The sequence below is a fragment of the Canis lupus genome, chromosome 3 (genome assembly GCF_003254725.2).
Source record: "Canis lupus dingo isolate Sandy chromosome 3, ASM325472v2, whole genome shotgun sequence".
In the NCBI taxonomy this organism is placed as follows: Eukaryota; Metazoa; Chordata; class Mammalia; order Carnivora; family Canidae; genus Canis; species Canis lupus.
In genome coordinates, this window is record NC_064245.1 from 30351529 (window position 1) to 30371463 (window position 19935).

The window sequence follows — 19935 nt, forward strand, 5'->3', positions numbered from 1 at the left end:
AGCAGGAATGGAGTGTGACCTAACAGACAGATTCCAGGAATGTAGCCAAGGTGACAAGCCAGCAGACAGTACAACTGGGAGAACAATCCAAAGGGGCTACACAGAGCTTCAATCCAGTTATAAAGCCTGTACAGTGCAGAGTCTGCAAACAACAGAAAATAAATCTGAGACTAAGGCCAAAAAAGGTGAGAGACTGGAAGAAAAGTGAGTCAGCCAGAACCGCAGGAAGAACTGAAGACCAGGCCTGGGAAAGACAGGAGCCAGGAGATTGCTGAACTCTGAGTAGCCTGTTTTAGGGCTCTGTCTTTGGAATGATTCAGCTGCCTCTGCCTTTAACCCTTGTGTGACTAACCTGGGATTCTCAAGAGAGTCTGAATGGCCCCAGCTGGGGCACACGACAAGTGGAGGAGTAGGTGAAGGGCACCCTGATGCACACGCCCACCAGGACCACAGAGATTGTGAGAAAGGGCCACTTAGCAACAGGAGGGTAGGGCGTGGCTCCCCGAGGAAGGGTGGGGTGGTTCTGGGCAAGACAAAGCAAAGCGATATTCAATTCAGGGCACAGCTGAATGACAAATAGAGGTGTCAAGGGCTTGAATGGAAGGGAGAGTGCAAGGCAGAAGGCCATTTGAGGCAAAAGTCATTCTACAGGTTCTTAGGGGCACAGAAGATCCCGTGTGTGGACGCAGCAATGAGGGCACTGCTCAGACCCACAGAGTAGCCACGGGCGGGTAGGCGGCCTGCAAGAAGATGGCAGTGCCACTCCTCTGCCATTGAGGCTCAAAGCCATGGCGTCTATACTGAAAATCTGCACCCTAGATTCTTGGTGTCGAGTGATTATAACTTCAAACATTCTACTGCTCATTCCTTAAAAAAAGCTCAGTTGTTACTAAAACAGTATTGATGAAGGCCCCAAAGAACAGGCAATACATCCATTTGGTACTCTGAATGTTACACCTGTGGCAGATCATGTGGGAGATTGCTACATACCTGAGATGCTTTTCCTTTTTTTTTTCACATTGCCAGTTTTATTAATTATACTTTGATATTATGCCTTCAGCTTTCATATTAGGATATTATTATTTAAAAAAAAGAAACAGCCTCATTAGTGTGGGGTGGTAGTGAGGGCTTTGGTGACTAGACCATGCAGCATAGCCTGTAAGTAATCTCAAGGGAATTTTTCTTTCCATTTTTAGTATCAGTATCTCTACAAATGCTTTATTTTGTCCTAGTTATACTTTATCCCCTTACATAGGGTTTGGAAAACATTCTCCTTGGATTGTTTCAGGATATAAATAAATAGAAACTATTATTTTTCAATCTTTTTAGATCATATAATTGCTACTATGTTAACTATTTTGAAGGGTAATAAAACTCTGGAAGTTATCTAATTAATTATGAAGATAGAAAACTATGATATAAAAACCTCAGTGCAGTAATACAAAAAGAAGGAAAACTAAAGACCAGTCCCAATCCCAAATACAGATGCAAACATCTTGAGTAAAATGCCAGCAAGTTGAGTTTGACACAATGAAAAGAAAAAGAGTATACCATCATCTCATTAGTTTTATCAGGATGAAAGCATAGTTTAGTATTAAGAAATGTTTTAATAATAATCATACAGTCACATAAGTAAGTCCAATGACTGTATCCCAATATATGTTGAAATGTTAATCCTTAAAATTTCACACTCACTCTTGACTCATTAGAAATCTAGGTATAGGAAAATGGATGTTCAAAAATGCATTTATATCAAGCCAACAGCCATATTATTATTGGGGAAACACTTGAGGGGATCCCATTAAAATCAGGAATGAAATAAAGAGGCCCATTATCATCAGCATCACTTACCTTGGCTTTACAAGCATTGGCTAATGGAATAAAAACATGAACCAAATATTTGAGAAATAATCACAGGAAAAAAGTAGAAGGAACTATTATTATATGTAGTTGTTAAGGCTTTATATGTATAAACAGAAAACAATTAAGAAAAATGGCTAAATATAGAGCCATAGCTACTCTATACATTGACATCAATCACTGTAAAGAATAATGGCAAAAGATCCTATTCACAAAAGCAAGAGGAGATATAAAATACACAAGTGTGAACTTAGCCAGAGAATTGTGGAAACTATATGAATAAAATCATAAAGTTTTGCTAAAATACTTAAAAGAAAAGTTGAATACAGGGAGATACATTCTTAGATGGAAAGCTGAATATTATAAGGTTATCTATTCTTCCAAAGCCAATTTACAGATTTAATAAAATACATAATGCTGAAGAAATTTTGGGGGATGTTATCAAAATAATTGTAAGTGTACCCAGAAAAATAAAAAGGTAAGGATTGCTTAGGTAGTTTTGGTAAAAGGACAATAATTAAGTACCCCTTCTCTAAACATAATAAGGTACAATAATTAACTCAGTTTGGCACTGGCATAGAATAGTTTGTAAAGCCAATGGAGTATCACAGATGACTAATATGGGCCTTAAGTGGTTTTAAAGAAATTACAAATAATACTACTATTATCAATTCTACTGATAGAATAGTTTGTGGACTGCGTGGTTCTGAAGCCTGTTGTAGAGACTCTGATGAAATAACAAGGGAATTTTTTAAAGTTAAAAATGGGGGCACCTACCTGCATAGCTCAGTCAGTTAAGCATCTGCCTTTGGCTCTAGTCATGATCACATGGTCCCGGGATTAAGTCCCACATCCTGCTTCTCCCTCTCCCTCTCTCACTGCTCGTGCTCTCTCTCACTCTTTCTCTCAAATAAATAAAAAGAAAATAATGAAGTTAAAAATGATACAAAATCAGAAAGAAAATTAGTGGGGCATCTGGGTGGCTCAGTTGGTTCAGTGACTGCCTTCTGCTCAGGTCATGATCTCAGGGTCCTGGGATTGAGTCCCACATCAGGCTCCCTGCTCATTGGAGTCTCCTTCTCTCTCTTCCTCTGCCCCTCTAATCCCAGTAGAGGGATTATATTATATTTCTATTTTTAATTTTTTGAAGAATACCCATACTGTTATCCATAGTGGTTGCACCAGTTTGCATTCCCACCAAAAGTGCAAGAGAATTCCTTTTTCTCCACATCTTCACCAACGCTTGTTTCTTGTTTTTAATTTTAGTCATTCTGACACCTGTGAGGTGATATCTCATTGTGGCTTTGATTTGTTTCCCTGATGATGAGTGATGTTGATCAAGCATCTTTTCATTTGTCTGTTGGCCATCTGGATACCTTCTTCAGAGAAATGTTCATGTCTTCTGCCCATTTTTTAAACTGGATCATTTGTGGGGTTTTTTTGTGAGTTATATAAGTTCTTTATATATTTTGTATACTAATCCTTTATCAAAAGACACATTGCAAATTCTTTCTCCCATTCCATAGGTTGCCTTCTAGTTTTGTTGATTGTTTTCTTTGCTGTGCAGAAGTATCTATTTTGATTTAGTGTCAGTAGTTTTTTTAGAAGGCTTATTCTTTGAACTTATTTTGGCTTTGATTTTATTTTCTTACCTTAAAAATAATGTTTATGTCATTAATTGTATTTTCAAATTGCTTTAAATTCTTAAAGAAAATAAATGTGATCTAAGTTAATTATTAAACAGTTTTCACTTAAGCGGCACCTGAGAGGCTCAGTCAGTAAGCAACCAACTCTTGGTTTTGTCTCACGTCATTATCTCAGGATTGTGACATAGAGTCCTGCCTCGGGCTCTGCATTCAGTGACAAGTCTGCTTGAGAGTCTTTCTCCCTCTGCTTCTCCCTCTTGCTCACACAACTCTCTCTCTAAAATAAATTAAAAAAAATTAAATACAAATAGTTTTCACTTAAGAATCTTCTGGTGATGAATATATATTGTTGCTTTAAATAGTATTTTATTGAATATTTATCAACTATTTGTAGTTCCACTTTGGCAGTTTCTGATTTATTTCCCTTGCCCATTTATTTCCTGAGGCTTATTTTTTCCTTGATAATTCGTAAGAGAGTTTTGTGTAGTAAGGCTATCAGTCTTTCTTGTAACTTATTGCAAGTAATTACTCACTTTCTTTCCTTTTAAAAAAGATTTTATTTTATTTATTTGAGGTGGGGGTGGTAAGGAAGGAATCTTCAGTACATGACAAAAACTCTGACACTATTCCTACTATTATTTTTAAAGATTTTATTTATTTATTAGAGACACACAGAGAGAGAGAGAGAGAGAGAGAGAGAGAGAGAGAGAGAGGCAGGCAGAGACACAGGCAGAGGGAGAAGCAGGCTCCCTGAAGGGAGCCGGATGTGGGGCTCGATTCCGGGTCTCCAGGATCAGGCCCTGGGCTGGAGGTGCGCTAAACCGCTGAGCCACCGGGGCTGCCTCCTACTATTTGATGCAGTAATCCCTTCTCAGACTCTTTCCTAAAGCGGAACTCTAAAAAACAGAAACTTTACCCACAAAGCTGTTCAATGCAGTATTATTTATAAACTATAAACAACCTAAATATCTAATGACAGAAGACTGGCTTAGCACACTCTGGTGTACCTTGTGTACTACATAGAGAATGACACGCACACAGAGAAATCATTACATTATAGTAAGAAAAAACACATTATATAATATTGTATATACAGTTTGATCTCAACTGCAGGTACTCTATGTCTAATAGAATCACATGAAAGAAATATTTAAAATTTTCAAATTATTTTGTATTTTTCTGTACTTTTCATTTAAAAAGTAAGAGATATTTCTTTGTAATCAGAAAGAATAAATTGTAAAGTTCGTAGAAGACAGATGGCTTATTAAACAGATGTGAAGGATTGTGTTTTGTATACCCAACTCTATACCTGTCAATTTCCATGGGTGGGGAACTCATGGGACAAATGAGATAAATTCATAGGACAAATGTTCATTATAAGTCTTTGATTCTTAAGATTTCTGGCAGATGTTTGTTCCTCTGGACTAGAGTTTTGATGCAGGACACTTCAACACTCTATTTGTTAAAAAACAATATTCCGTTCACTATTTTTAGCCACAGGCTGTTAGGTAATGTATTCTAAGAAAATTTTACTAGGCAAGGGATATTTTAAAATCCATAAATGGGGCAGCCCCGATGGCGCAGCGGTTTAGCGCCGCCTGCAGCCCAGGGCGTGATCCTGGAGTCCCGGGATCGAATCCCACGTCGGGCTCTCTGCATGGAGCCTGCTTCTCCCTCTGCCTGTGTCTCTGCCTCTCTCTCTCTCCCTCTGCATCTCTATGAATAAATAAATAAATCTAAAAAAAATTTTAAAAAATAAAAAAATAAAAAAAAATAAAATCCATAAATGTTTTCATTTTTCTAAAGCTATATAGACTGAATATTCAGATCAGTATTTTGTTCTTCCTTGAGATCTTTTTTTTTTTTTATTCTATGCAATAATTCTGGGGGATCAAAGCATTCAGAGAACTTTGCTTCCAGTGAAGTTTAAAGTTTGTCATTATATTAGATCAATGAACATCAAAACCAATCTGTTGCATATCAAAGATAGTAATAAATTACAAGGTTTGTTTTCCTTTTTAAGTTTCTTTTAGATCTAACACGAGGAAAACGAAGAGGTGAAAATAGCTTTCAATGTTGTTCCTTTGATTATTCATATGTATGTTATTCTTAGAGTTTTGTTGAGTTTCATCTTAAAATCACATTAACAACAGGAAAATATTAACAGTGAAATAGCATTCTGATGTTTTCAGAACATTGGTATTTAAGGAAGGAAATGTTAAGGAAGGGTTGTTCTCAACTCTCCGACTATCTTGATCCAGTTCTTGCCAAAATATAAACAAAATATAAACTGGGTTTCTGCCATGAGCAATCAGGGTAAAGAAGAGAGGGATGGGGGGTGGGGGGCTTCCTTGAGATGTGAATTGTAAACTCCTCATTGGCAGGAACACTTTCCTCCAGATTTGATCTGAGTGGGACCTAGCAAAATAGCCCACGAAGAGGAGCACTGGATATAGACTTTGGGGGATGATGGAGAAAATGACGTGCAATGTGCAAAACTAAAGCAGAGATCCTTAAACCAAGGGATTCACTCCAGGAAGAAACAGATGCTTACATAATAGGTGTAATGCACATATTGTTGATTTGTGTGTATGTGTGTGTGTTGTTTTGTTTTCAGCAAGATTCTATTTCAAGGAAAGCTTCTGAACCCTGGGAGGAGCCCTGCAGAAGGCATGGTCTTGCTCCATTTTATGTCCAGGGTCTGAGTGTGTCCATCTGCGTGTCTGCTTTGTGGCCAAAAAAGTCCACCCAATTCAAAAGAGATATTGTTTTGGTCTCTGTACCTCTGTAAGAGCATATTAGAGTTTATTTTTTATTTTTTTCTAAAGATTTTATTTATTTATGAGAGATACAGATAGAGGCAGAGATAGGCAGAGGGAGAGGTGGGGTCCCTCCAGGGAGCCCGATGCAGGAGCCCGAGATCCATGAGCTGAGGACCTAAGCCAAAGGCAGAGCTCAACCACTGAGCCACCTAGGCCTCTGGCTTATTAAGGTTTGATTAAAAGAAACTCCAATGACTTGACTGCCATGGTAGGAAATATAATGTTACTTTTGATACTTTTATCTTCAAATTGATATGATATGGTCCTAAATAAAAAGCTTTGTCTACATCTCAGTATTTTTTGCCAATTCACCAGAGTAAAGAACTATAAAGAAATAATAGAAATCAAACATAGGAAAATTATGTAGCTTTTTTTCCTCGGGTACAATAAAATCCCAATACCTAAATTCATATAACTATCCATCAGATCTCTCACTCCCTCCTTTTTTTTGCATATTCTAAAAATTGTATCTAATTAAAAATCAGCTTTTATTAGGCAATGATGACAGCAGTTTTTTTTTAATTTTTATTTATTTATGATAGTCACAGAGAGAGAGAGAGAGAGAGAGGCAGAGACATAGGCAGAGGGAGAAGCAGGCTCCATGCACCGGGAGCCCGATGTGGGATTCGATCCCGGGTCTCCAGGATCGCGCCCTGGGCCAAAGGCAGGCGCCAAACCGCTGCGCCACCCAGGGATCCCGACAGCAGTTTTTATAAATATTTCAGAGACCACTAAGCTGCTAGCCTCAAGGATAAAGAAAACTCAGGAACATTTGAACTATTTCAGTTAAATATCCCTTCCTGATTTTGTATATTAAACAGTAAAAAAATGAACCAAAATGTACACAGATCCCAGTAAGGAAAATAACACCTTTGCCTTACACTTGACATGAATATCATTCTGTAGATTACTTTGCCCTTTTTGCAATTCTCTTGATGTACATTTATTTCAAAATGCCCATTTTAGAAATAAAGTTTGAAGGGAATGAACACAGTAACATACAGTTTAGGGGGTGGGTTTCTATGTCTGTATCTTATATAATTCTGCATATGGCAGGGCGTCAGTACATATCAACTGATAAGAATGATCATATATGATTCTCTATCCCCAAAATTAAAGTATAGGAAGGACAAGGGCTGGTCTATTATTCCACACATTTAGATGTAACTCTTACCCAGAATACAATTTGAGGTGGGCAGTAGGCAGTGCTTTATCACCGCATTTCTTACAGGACTATCTCCTGAACCAAACTAGGTTCCTTGCTGAAATAAATATGACAGATCTAGACTTCGAGAAATCATTAGAAAATAATATGGAGAATTGATTTTAGTTATTTGTGTCTGGTAATAGAAACAATAGAAAAATACTTGGTTAATAATAAAAAGCAGTGAAACCCAACATTCCATTCTTTAGCCGACGTCAGTATGATCACTTAGAAAACTTTGGAAATGATTTAATACATTCACACTCAGGCTTTCAAATTTTAATAGATGCACAAGATCATGGTAGACTACTATAAAAGAATATTATAGTAGAGTTTTACAAAATCTACATGTACTAATCTTAGCATTCTGAAGTTATCTTGAAGTATTCTTACTTGTATTTTAAACTCTGATTAGATTTGCTTTGTAATACTAATTTCAAATTTCAACTTCTAGTCACACGCGCATTATGAGGCAAATCATCTCCCAATTTATTCTGTTCTAAATTTAATTTTGCAATAATGAAAAAATAGAATGTTCAGTACTTGGAATATTCTCCGTCAGTTCTTAGGAAGTTCCCAGTCTGTGTCTATATTCTAATGAGCACTTTAAAGTGCATCTTTGCCAACATTTATTACTCTTCACTCTAAGCTGCTGCTCCATAGAAATGAAAATTTAATCAGCTGTGATGGTTGGAACAAATAAGCCTGACTTGATTCTGGACTGGCTTTAGGTGTGTAGGTGGGACCAGACAGGAGACAGGTTGGAGTCGTCCTGGCAGTAGGCTACCCAAGTGTTGCAGAGCTTGGAATGATGTGGGGGAGGGGAGGTTTGGGAACCCCTGGAGAGGTCAAAGACCTAAAATGGGCTGCCCTGGGAACAAACGGGGCATAATTCCCACCTCCAACCCAGACTACACCTGAGTTATTCATAGTCACATCAACTGAAGTAGCTTAGGCAAAGAGACAGTTTCAGGACTCTCCTTGATACCTTCCCTCCTACCATAGCCAGTTTCTAGTCTGCATCTGCATTTCTGGCATTAATCCAGACATAATGCCTGACTCATAGGAGATTTATCAAATAAATTCACACAAGAGAAAAAAAATCAAATACATTGCAATGGTTCTTTTGTGTGGAACAAACTTGAGTCATACCTAAAAGAAATGTTCTCTCTAAAATAAAGATATGACCATTAAACACTCCTTATAAATACTTCTCGAGTCAAATAAAGGATACAGCAAAAATAATTCCTGAATAATTCAAATTACTCATGAACATTTAAAAAAAACTTTTGTTTACCATAATTTTCCAAAATGGCTGTCGACTGTGATTAAAATTATTAAACTAGTTGGTGAGACTTTATTTAACCCAGATGAGTGATAATAGTAATTGCAGTCAGTCACACACATTGCTCTATACTTGACATCATTATAGTCCATAATACTTATAAAAACCCTAAGTAATAGGCACTACAGGGGAAGAAACTGAGTCTGAGAGGTTAAATAGCTTGTTCAAGGTCACATGTCTAGTTAGCAGCAGAACCAAAATTGAAACCTACTATATTTAGCATATGAGTGAAGGACTGCAGCTCTGGTCATACTATAAAGATAAATTTATATAAATATTCCTTCGGGCAGCCCAGGTGGCTCAGCGGTTTAGCCTTACCTTCAGCCCAGGGCCTGATCCTGGAGACCCGGGATCGAGTCCCACATCGGGCTCCCTGCATAGAGCCTGCTTCTCCCTCTGCCTGTGTCTGCTTCTCTCTCTCTCTCTCTCTCTCTCTCTGTGTGTGTGTCTCTCATGAATAAATAAATAAAATCTTTAAAAAAATTCCTTCAACTTTTTTTTATAATTAATTATTATTAATAGTTTCTATTTCTACAGTACCTTAACTTGTATTATTACATTTGATCCTCACCACACCTTAAGAGATTTGTAGGACAGATGGTGGGATCTTCTTTTTGTGGACAAGGGAAATTGAAGCTCAGAAATTTTGACTTGCCAGAGTTATAAAGTTGGATCCACAGCATCCAGGTAATATTTCCATAACACAGACTGCCTTCTTGAAGCATCTCTCAAAATTGACAGAGAATGAATATTAAAGAAACACAACTGAATTGCCTAAGACATATTACAAAACAAAACAAAATACTCTGTAGATGTTTGCTAAAATGATAATTCTGGACCAGAACTGGAGATAGAAACCATTTCTTTTTGTATTATAAAAGAAAAAGCTATTATAAAATTATTTCCTGCAAAATGATTTTGGATAATGAAAATGCCACACTTGGTCTTTGACTAGAAGAGCCCAGATAGGAAGAGACCAACCATCATACACCAGCCATTAACTTTCTCCCAGTCCATAACTGAGGGCTGAATGGTATGTGACCTCTGAACCACAGAATCAAAATATCTGCTATTTTGATCTGATGGCTGGTACAGTCCAGACTAAAGCTATATTTTTCTCATTTCAATTCTAGAGACTGACATTGTTTCACAGAGCTTCTGTCAATCAGGAAGTTTTTTGAACAATGTGACATATACTCATGACCTGAAGTGTTGAGCTGAAAAGACAAATGACACCTGACAAAAAAAGGTCAGCTTTCTTTAGGCATGGATGCTTGTTAGAGATTTTAGAATCCACAATAGTTATCTGAAATTTTTTAGTGTTCCTTTGTTTTTTTGGCCCATGTTGAAAAATTAGGAATTATATTATCTTGTACAGCTACAGCCTTCAGCCTAAGCCAGCCTTATAATCACTAGAGTAGGATATGGAATATGTGGGAAGTCCAGACTCCTAAAATCTCTCCCCCATTAGTTAATAACAATGTCTGAAATTCCATTGAAATGTTTTCCTTTTCTGGGACTAATATTTAAAATTCTCATAATATTAAACACAATTATAATAGTTCAGTATGATATTAATATATAATACTATAATAGTATAGCATTAATATATAATACTATAATAGTATAGCATATGTATAATATTTATAATAATACAAACCCTCCAAGAGAGGTTAATAAGCATTATTACACAAGCCAAAATTTACTTCTTATATTTTCTTTTTCTTTTTTTTTTTTTTTTACTTCTTATATTTTCTTTTAAAGTAATAGCTACTTTAGAATTGGACTCTATCGGAAAAAAGACTGCAAATGGGAGAAACTGTAGGGACTGAGCTTTAGTAAGGACCCTCTTGAGGTAAAGACCAGCCTTGTTTGGAACTCTACTTAGTGTCCAAGACGTCAGCAGCACGATGTGCTGGATGCAGGTGACACTTGACCCGACCAGTGTCCTGGCCGTCACATGGGCTCACAAGGATAAAACACAACAGATATATATTCTTCCTAATACGGGGTCCCAAGTCCCTGGTAGCCATGGAACCAGGGCTTCAGAATCTTAGGAGGTTTTGATGACACACGGAGCCCATCATGCCATAGAGGTCAGCCTGAAACCTTCTGCAAGCGAGTCACTAGCCATTTAGAAGCTTGAACACTGCAGTACTTTCTTTATCTACCTTTCGGTGATAGTCTGTCCTTGGTAAGGACACAACAAACGAGAAAGGAGGAGAGTATTACTTATGCTCACAGTCCCTGAATATGTTTAAAGCTTTCACAAGCATGGTGATCTCAAAAATCACAAGGTACTTAATCAGTAATACAATTAAAATTGGATTTAATGTTTAAAAAAAAGAATTTTAAAAATTTCTCAGATTTAACTGAAAGAAGATTAAATTTCCAAAAAAATCAAGCACTAAATGTTTGGGGTTTCCTTTTAGTTTTTAATGTGCCTCAAATGGCTATAAGACTTGATCTTGCAAGCCAAGATGCCATAGCAGGGAGAAAGCCTTGGCTGGCAGGACACCGGATTTAGCATCTACACTCCGCAAACGGAACGGGTGGCCACCTTTCAGAGAAAACAAATTGTTCTATTTTGCTGGGAAAATAAAACGAAAGTTCCCATATTTTCTTTTCCTCATTTGTTTATATTTTCAATTACCAAAATTTTTTCCAATATAATAAACATCTTTATTGCAGATTGTGTGGATGATGTATACAACTGTGGATAAATCAAAAGGAAGAAAACCTTGCACATAGTCCCACCACCCAGAAACAACTGTTTATGTGCTATTTCGATATATTTCATTTGTCTTTTTGTATGAGGCCTAGATTTTTATAGATTTTTTGTTTTTAACATTTCTACATTTTTTCTCAATGATTTGTGAGATTATTTTATAAAAACTTATACTTTGTTATAGTTGCTGCAAATTTCCATTGTTTAATTTATCTTTGTGTTGATTATGCTTTTAATTTTTAAAACTACAAACATTTTAAGGTAGAAATTTGCAGGTAGAAAACGTATTTATATTTCACTCTGTGATCTGGCTTGTTTATTATTGTTTTTAATCCAGAGAAGTAGCAGGGAAGTATAGATGCTTTCTTCTCAGTGGCTTTTCCTTACAAAAGTACCTTATCAAAATTTGATAAGCAGGAAGAAAATCACTTTTTCTAAACTTATGATTCATCTTGGATTTACTACTTGGTACAATTCTGATTTATTAGAGATCACTTTTTTTGATGCTTTAGTTCTAGCATATACAAATAAAAAGCCATCGATGAGAACAGGGTTTTCATACAAACAAAATTATTTATTTAATATTTTTTTTAAAAAGATTTTATTTATTTATTCATGAGAGACATACAGAGAGATGCAGAGACACAGGCAGAGGGAGAAGCAGGCTCCCTGTAGGGAGCCCAATGTGGGACTTGATGTGGGACTTGATCCGGGACTCCAGATCAGGCCCGGAGCTGAAGGCAAGGTGCCCAACCACTGAGCCACCCAGGCTTCCCATAAACAGATTTAAATGCCAGAGTTTTAAATGCCCTGGAAGGTTTTGATCAGGAACTAGGGGAGGAATACTAAGGTTGTAATTCCTTTATAGGGAAAAGAAAGAAGAGTATAGAAATGGATGAATGGCTAATGAACAAACAAGTGAAGGAACACTGCCTTATTTATGCAAATTTTAGTCTTCTCTAGTCCTCAGGGGTGAACTCTATTTTCATGTGGGACTTCAAGCCTCTCACTGTGGAGATCCCCAGGAGTTTTCTACAGTCTCTCTTCTGCTTGTGAATGAAGTCTGCCTGCTAGATGTATGTACTCCTTCTCCCGAATCTCTAGCTTCAAAGGTCCATGTATTTAATCATGGAAGAAAAGGGAAATCACATCTTTGCCCTGTGTTAAGACCAAAGAAATAACACTTACAGCATGTCATCAACTCTAAACATTTTAATGAATATTAACTGAATAAGTTGGGTAGCATTTAACCAATGTCTATGATATGAGTGATGGCTCTTACAAACAAAGCAAATACTAATCGATTGCTTACTATGTGTCAGGCATTATTTCAATGCCTTACATATATTAATTCCTATGATGATGACTCAATGAGTTTGATACCATTACTGGCCACATTTTGCAGACAAGGAAACCAAAGTTTAGATAAATGGCTCAAGGTTACACAGTTAATAAATGGTGGAATTAGCCAGAATTCAACACGAGCTGTCTGTTCCTGAGTTTCTGCTCTTTATGGTATGATGTCTTGTTTTGCCTAAAAAAGCTGTTCTGCCTTGAATAAAAGCAATAATACCACTAAAGCCATGTAACATGACTATTGAGGCCTTTGTTACAAAATAAACATGAAAATTAAGCAAAATAAATGTACAGTGAAAGCTGCTACTTATTGAAACACCAGCTTCCTCTGGTACTCCTGGGAAAGTATCTAATACAGAAAAACACACACACACAAACAAACCACCAGAAAACAAAGACAATCCCCCCAAACCAATAACCCCAAAACAAAAAATAAAACAATTTGTTTCCCCTTATTCTTCCTGACTTTCACCCAGAGTGACATTATTTGTGTAATTACCACATGTTAAATAGAATCCTAGCAACTTAGAATTAAGGTTATCTAGTCCTACCTGCCTCCCACCCACTACAGAAATTCTTTTACGGTAGTACTGCTAACAATCATTCAGCCCTTGATGGAATACCCACATTGACATAGCTCACCAATTAGTAAGATGGCCTCTTAGGTGGTAGTCTTCTTACCTAAAGATAGAATTTGCCTATTTATAAAGGTCATTTATATGTTAAACAAATGTTTGTTGAACCCCTCTGCTATCTGATTCCAACATGAAACCAGCTCTGGGAATACACCAGGGACTGAGATACACACCTTACTTTCAAGGAACTTGCTCTCTACTACAATCTTTTTAAGTTAGAATTTTGCTTGCAATGATAGCATACCTATCAACATATATAATAAGCATAACTCTTTTTTTCTTATCAATCTCATGCAAGTCCCATAAATTGTTTTTACAGCGATCAACTAAATGTGTTGGTCCCACATTGTGAATAATCGGTACACCATCAACAGCAGAATGGATGGACACAAGGTAGTCTGTTCACTCTATGGATATGCTGTAGAGATACTCTCTCTATATGCCTTAGAGCAATCACATGGATGAATCTCACAGGTAAAAGCAGCCCGACAAGAAAAAGTATATACTACAGGATTCTATTTATAATTATGTAAAGTTCAAATCAGTTAAAATTAATCACTATTATTAGAAGTCAGATTGTGGTTACCCTTGGAGGATAGTGATGGGGAGAGACATGAGAGGTCTTCTGGGCTGCTGGGGAGGTTCTGTTTCTTAACCTGGATACTGGCTACTTGGATGTGTTTACTTTGTGAGAATTCATCCAGCTGTACAATCAAGATTTTTGTACTTCTCTATATGTATATTACACTGCAATCAAAAATACAAAGAAAAAAATCCACACAAAGAAAACCATTATCAGAAACATTAGAAAAAAACTCCATCAGATTTAAGAAGAACATGAGTCAGATATTGGAAAAAATTCAGTTCACATCCTTCAGTGGAATGCATATAAGCACTCAGTTTAGAAGATGGAAGAGAGCCAAAGCATTACCGTTAATAAATATGTCCTGCAAAAAAAATAGCCCCAATTTCTGTAATGGGAAAAACCACTGGCAGAACACTGCAACATAAAATGAATGAACAAGGACGGTCACATTCAGACCTTTCCAAGATTCTGAGGACTTAAGTTGGCAAGAGGCCATCTGAGATAGTACCACTGGGGGAGCCGGGGGTCTGGCTGCCTCTTCTGGAAAGGTCTTTCTGACTCAAAGCCACAGATTTGGTTTATGTTTTGTTTGTTTGTTTGTTTGTTTGTTTTTTGTTTTTTAACATGTTGACTTGGCAGCTTCTTTCCTTATTATGAGAGACCTTTTTTTTTTTTTTTTGGTCTTTGCATTTTATTCTAATGCTGAGTGCAAGTTGGCTTTTAGAAAACGAGTTTTCATTTAGTAGGAAAACCTTTTGAGTTTTATATTTGAGATAGCAAAAACCTTCAGTCACATGGATTTGCGCTAAATAGCCAACTGAAATAGATATATACTCATGTATTCGGAGTTCCGTCAATGATCATCTTCTCCCCTCTTCTTTCTGCTTATCTTTTAAGATCCATCTCAAATGCTACCTCCTCCCTGAAGCCTTCTGCAAAGTCCTCCAGAATTTACTGCTTTCTCATTTTCTTCCATTGAACTATGTTAGCATTTCTAAAGGGAGATAACATAGTATAGTGGTATGGTGGCCTTTGGATTATTAAGATCAAAGTTTCCTAATTTCTCTGAGTTCAGATTTTCTTATTTTTTCCAGGACTGGGTTATCTTGATGATCAAGAGCATCTGTAACATATCTGGGATATAGAAGAAATCCAAAAGAAGATGCTCCGTTTCCCCTCACCCTGCTCTTTTTGTCTCTGCTAGCTTGTATCACCTATCACAGCATAAGCTCTATACACTCATTGTTGGTTTTGTTCAGTGATGAATTCCAAATGCCTAAAATAAATGCCCGCAACACTGTAAATACTCCAAAAATATTTGGGGAATGAATGAATGAATGAATGAATGAATGAATGAATTTCTCTTCAATACCCCTACTGTCCCACCCAGGAAGCCTGGTAGATTTATTATCCATCTCTTGGTTTAAGTTTTTTAAGGGCAGGGATCCTCTTCCATGCAGCTTCTTCTAGCCTCCACAGAACATGACACAGTGATTTGTAAACAGGATAAGCCTATTGAGAAGTCAACAGCAAGCTACCATAGAATTATCACTCACAGGTAGAAACAATATAAAGTAGATTTAAACAATAAAGGGTAAAAAAGCCTTGACATTTACAGCACAAAAGAGTATCAACATCTTAGCCTAAGCAGCATTCTGGATCATAATAGATTATGTGTTGTTTGGCTTAAGATTGCACACAACCCACTCAGTACACATCAGTATAGAAATGTGAGAGAAGACATAAAAATCAATGTCAGAAGAGGGAACTGCTTAGTGTTCTTAAATGAACCCTTCTTATTCTTTGTTTGCTTATTTAATACTACAGAAGAAGTAAAATAGCCTGAAGATATATATAAAGAAATGAAACAAAATGCTTGGACAATGTACTGGAAAGTATAAAAATAAATAACTAAAGTGACTATACTCTGTGGTATTTTGGCTAACACTAAATGAAGTTTTACAGTAAAATTAATCTAATGCTGTTTCATTTAGAATATGAAATATACAGGATCCCTGGGTGGCTCAGCAGTTTAGCACCTGCCTTTGGCCCAGGGTGTGATCCTGGGGACCTGGGATCGAGTCCCGCATCAGGCTCCCTGCATGGAGCCTGCTTCTCCCTCTGCCTGTGTCTCTGCCTCTCTCTTTCTCTGTATCTGTCATGAATAAATAAATAAAATCTTTAAAAAAAGAATATGAAATATGCATTGGCTTATGTACGAGAGTGGGATGGGGTTTGAAGACTGTTACAAAGCAGAAAGAAGTATATTCTAGGCTCTCCTGAATTCTAGAAGTAGATGGTAGAGTGGTTGTTCTTAATTATCTGGGCTTTGAAATCCTGCAATCAAACCTCAATCTGGGTTCCTTCACTTGCTAGCTTTGAGTGATTTTTCCAACTTAATTGAGCTCCATGACAGCTAAATTTCTCCAGAGCAAGTGATGAGAAAGATGGAAACTGCAATTTTTAAAATCTTACTCTACAAAGTGACATGCCAAGTTCTTCTTGCCATATGTTATTGGCCATACAGACCAGTCTTAGTACAATATAGGAAGACTACACAAGAATATAAACACCGGCAGGTAGGGTTCCTCTTGGAGGCTGGCTACTGTAAATGGCCAAAACAGCTGGGGGCTCTGTGGGTATCTGTCTCCAAGTGGACCTTCCACGTAACTAGCTTAGGCTTCCTTATTGCATGGAAGTCTCAAGGTGACTGGTTTCCAACAACATGATTTGTCTTACCCAGAATGAACATTCTAAGGTAAGCTATGGAAGCTGCCAATATTCCTAAGCCCTGGGGTCAGAAATACTGGAAACTACATCTGGCAACATCTCATTGGTCAAAGAAGTCACTGAGCCCACCCAGTTTCAAGGACAGGAGAAACAGACTCTATCCCATCCCAGGGTATTGGATCAGAGAGGTCAGTCACAGGTATGGTTAGAAATAATCTACCACATGTAATAAAGGAGAGTGCAAACAAAAGAGTAGCATTGATTTTCTGGAAGAAGTTAATACAAAACTAGGCTTTGACATAAATTGAGACCTAGGATTGTAAAGAGGAGGTCTGATGCCAAGAGCTATTCAGGGGCTAAATGCAATGCAGTTGTAATGACAGGAGAAGAGCCATGGAGGCCAGAATGTATGACTCACTTGTGGGATGTATGGAAATTTACTTGGCAGGAATAGGAAAGTCACATCAGGGACAGACAAGAGATGAGGACAGAGACAACTGCCAAAAGGCCCTGAATGCTAAACTGAGAACCTACACTTAGAAGGAGCCTCTATAGATTCCGTAGGAAATGATGCCCTTAGGAATACTTTTGAGGGGGAGGATCTTGACATTTATGAAGCATTTACCATGTATCAGGCACAGGCTTAATATTTCACATACATTAGTCCCTCCAATTCTTACAGCAAATCTACAAGGTAAATCTATCTTCTTCATTTTTTTAAATGAGGAAATTGAAGCTTAGGGAATTTGCAAAGTTTTCAAAGCTAGTAAGTACTAGATCGGTTTTGAACTCAGGTCTGTTTGAAACCTCATAATCTCAATTCATTCAGGTGTTATCATTGTAAAATTCCAAGAGAAAGAAATCTTTCGGCTGTTATTAAGAAGAGTGACTTGAAGTGAGTCCAAGGGACTGCTTTGGAGTTAAGACTGCCATAACATCCAGGGCAACAAGACCATGTGAGCAGCACTGTGGAAAGAACCAGGCAATGCCATGAATGGGTGGGGTACATGTCACACAGTCACAAGATGGGACAGAGAAGCCTGTGCAAACATAAGCTGAAGGAAAAACTATTAGAAGTAATAAATTAATTCAGTGAACTTGTAGGATACAAAATTAATACATAGAAATCAGTTGCATTTTTATATATTAAAAATGAAATAGCAGAAAGAGAAATTAAGAAAACAATTCCATTTATAATTACATCAAAAATAATAAAATACATAAGAATAAACTTAACCAAAGAGAAAAAAAAGACTTGTACTCTGAAAACTATAAAACATTGAAGAAAGAAATTGAAGACAACACAGAGAGATATTCTAAGCTGATGGATAGAAGGAACAAATATTGTTCAAATGTCCATACTGCCCAAAGCAATTTACATATCTAGTGCAATCCCTACCAAAATACCAACAACATTTTTCACAGAACTGGAATAAATAATCCTAAAATTTGTATGGAACCACAAAAGACTCAAATGGCCAAAGCAAGTCTGAAAAAGAAGAACCAAACTGGAGGTATCACATTCCTAGATTTCAAGATACACTACAAAGCTGTAGTAATCAAAACAATATGGCACTGACACATCAATCAATGGAATAGAATAGTTAGATAAGAAATAATCCCATGCTTATCTGGTCAATTAATCTATGACAAAGGAGACAAGAACACAGAATAGGGAAAAGACAGTCTCATCAATAAAGGGTGTTGGGAAAACTGGACAGCCACATGCAAAAGAATGAAACTGGACCATTTTCTCACACCATATACAGAAACAAACTCAAAGTGGATTAAAAACCTAAGGTGAGACCTGAAACCATTAAACTCCTAGAAGAAAATATAGGCAATAATTCATGCCATAGGCCATAACAACATTTTTGGATATGTCTCCTGAGGCAAAGGAAACAAAAGCAAGAATAAACTATTGGGATGACACCACAATCAAAAGATTTTGCACAGCAAAGGAAACAATCATCAAAACAAAAAGGCAACCCAGCAAATGGTATCCCTGATAAAGGGTTAATATCCAAACTATATAAGGAATTTATACAACTTGACATAAAAAAAAATTATAATCTGATTTTAAAAATGGGCAGAGGACCTGAATGCACACAGGCTGAGGGAGAGGGAGACACAGGCTCACAGCCTGAATTCACGTGGGCTGAGGAGCGGCCCTGGACGAGAAGGCAGAGCCGGGGAACTCTCTAGATTAGGGGAGTTCTCATGCGGGAAGACCCTAGACCCTCCTCTATCTGGGAACGTCAAAGCAGAAACTGCTTTGACTAATGATGCAGCTTTAGGAAGAACTTGTATAAAGCACCGATGGCGGACAACACCTACATCAGAGAGCGGGATCAACTAAATCAACTCTGGTGCCCAGTGGAGTCAGGAGGCAGGTGTCGGTGACGAGTATTCCATCCAGAATGTCCTTACAGCTAGTGCTTAACTGTTCCCCCCCACTTTTAAGCCAAGATGAGAGGGCTTGTTGTGACTATGCCTCTCTTCATGAGATGAGGAGTGAGCCCGACCAGAGAATGTACCCACCTGAAACCCATTCCCCCTCTCTGGACATCTGGGATCCCAGAATTCCCTGCTCAGATGTCCTGAGCTTACTTTCAGGGTCTCCACAGCCATCTCATCTGGGTCTTTCCTTCCTAGGGTGAACTCTGGCACTGCTTTGTGCACCCGTAGGGCTGAGGGGTGGCCTAAGAAGCTGCCGTTTTACAAGCCACTTAAGGGCATCTTGAAGTAGTGTGATATGCAAGCTAGAGCGTCCATATGTACATACATGAGGCCCTTTGCAATGAGAGATAAAGCCAGATGAGGAAGAGAAGGGTTCTGACCAGGGCCTGGAGGAGAACTCACAGAATTGGAGATTCTAAATTTGAACCTGACCTTATAAAGGTAGGAGGATGGTGTATATCTTCTCTACCATCAGTCAGCTGTCTATAGCGTTAAATATTTAGACCTGTAGACTGTGACCCTCTATTTATATTCTTGCCCAAGACCCTTAGTAGAGGCCTCAG

At 37.5% G+C, this 19935-nt stretch overlaps 1 long non-coding RNA gene across 6 annotated transcripts; it reads left to right on the forward strand.

Moving 5' to 3' along the window:
• The first annotated feature begins 50 nt into the window (after positions 1-50).
• Positions 51-15486, forward strand: LOC112653779 (uncharacterized). Of its 6 annotated transcripts, none has more exons than XR_003132518.3 (5): positions 51-185; positions 10011-10126; positions 12474-12681; positions 13916-14070; positions 15277-15486. It is a non-coding gene; the product is annotated as an uncharacterized LOC112653779 (long non-coding RNA). The 6 variants fall into 6 exon arrangements; XR_003132519.3 differs by having other exon boundaries at positions 12559-12681; XR_003132520.3 differs by having other exon boundaries at positions 12569-12681.
• The last annotated feature ends 4449 nt before the right edge of the window (positions 15487-19935 follow it).